Source organism: Palaemon carinicauda, chromosome 9, assembly GCF_036898095.1.
Source record: "Palaemon carinicauda isolate YSFRI2023 chromosome 9, ASM3689809v2, whole genome shotgun sequence".
Classification (NCBI taxonomy): Eukaryota; Metazoa; Arthropoda; class Malacostraca; order Decapoda; family Palaemonidae; genus Palaemon; species Palaemon carinicauda.
The window spans coordinates 45557475-45559026 of NC_090733.1; positions in this window are offsets into that span (position 1 = coordinate 45557475).

The window sequence follows — 1552 nt, forward strand, 5'->3', positions numbered from 1 at the left end:
CAAATAAAGCTAGATGGAGTTCCCATATACCTTCTCTTTCATCTCGGATGAAGTTCAAGAGGATAGAGACCATCTCCATATAGTTTATCCAGTTACCTTCTCATTGTTCCGAGCAAATAGCCCATAGCATTTTAAATGATACTTGGCCTCTGCAGCGACTAGATCGGATATGCCACCAAGGCGATATGAAAGTATGGAGTTCTTTTTAACTCCTTCCACTATTTTACTTGACGTCTCCAGGGTTAGAACTTGGCGAAGGGTTTCACCATCAGCTTGACAAAATATACACCGAGTCCATTCAATAGCTTTCCGACCAATCCTTGTTGCTGTATGCGCTGGCGTTTAAGACTTTCTATTGCAGCAACTGGCTCCATGGTCTGAAATCATATAGTTTAGCTTTAGAACTCACATTAGGGATGTGGGGATAAAGTAAAGATTACATATAACTTTTGCGATGTCCCCTCCCAAATTGCTGGGAAAAATAATTTTGGGTGCAAGAGCCATATGGTATATTAATAGGCTGTACATCATTAGATCTATAGCAGTCAAATGATTTAAGTAAGCATGACTGACGAAAGTTTTAATCCTTTAAACAAAACATGCACACAGAAACATGTTATTGATTATGAGATGGTCCCTAAGAAGCACATGTTGCAATACATTTCACTAGTTTCTAATTGCCACATGAATTAGACATGCATCACTTACATCAAGCGACCCCTACGATGCACTGTGGTTTACTATATTATGAGATCAAACTTGCCTTGCTTAATCAGTGATCGTTGAGACGGGAAAAGATGAATTTGTCACAATTGAGAGAGTGAAAGTCATCCACCATCTTAAAACAAAAGACTTCATAATGCTGCCATCTATGTGCAATCAAGACTACTAAACATTGAACAACATGTGGTCCATAGCATTAGGCCACCAGGATTAGGCCTGACAAGATTAGGGTTAGGGTTGGGGTTGGGGTTAGAGTTAGAGTTAGGGTTAGGGGAGAATTTCACTACATGTGCTGTATACCGTGAAATTATGTAATCCATGATGAACATGACCTTTGACCCTTTTTTTAACTGCATGTACCCTTTATTCTACATCTCTAAGACTTTATTTTTAACACAAAGCTTCTTATATAGGCCTATATAATAACAGCAATTATTATCACAACAAAGTAGTCAGAACACGATTTTCAACGATTTTAGTGATTTCCCAAAAAAGAGTCGAAATTCAATCCCTCATAAAATTTAGGTGAGAAGGAATTGGAAGACCCCTTTACTTTTAAAAACTGCCTAAGGATGTCCTCTTAAGATTAAAACCATCTTTATAGAAATATATGCAGGCAAAGTATGATATGTGAGGTCAAGAATATTGAATACCCCCCAAAATAGGTAATCACGTGATCACGTAACCTTTGACCTTATCAGGACCCTTAATTTCCAAATCCTTCATATTTGTTTATTTCATTGTAAAGGTGTTATCATAAGCTACAAAATGAGGTATCATAATCATGTATAGCATACAAGATGGTTAAGTTACAGAGTGTTTCCTAAAC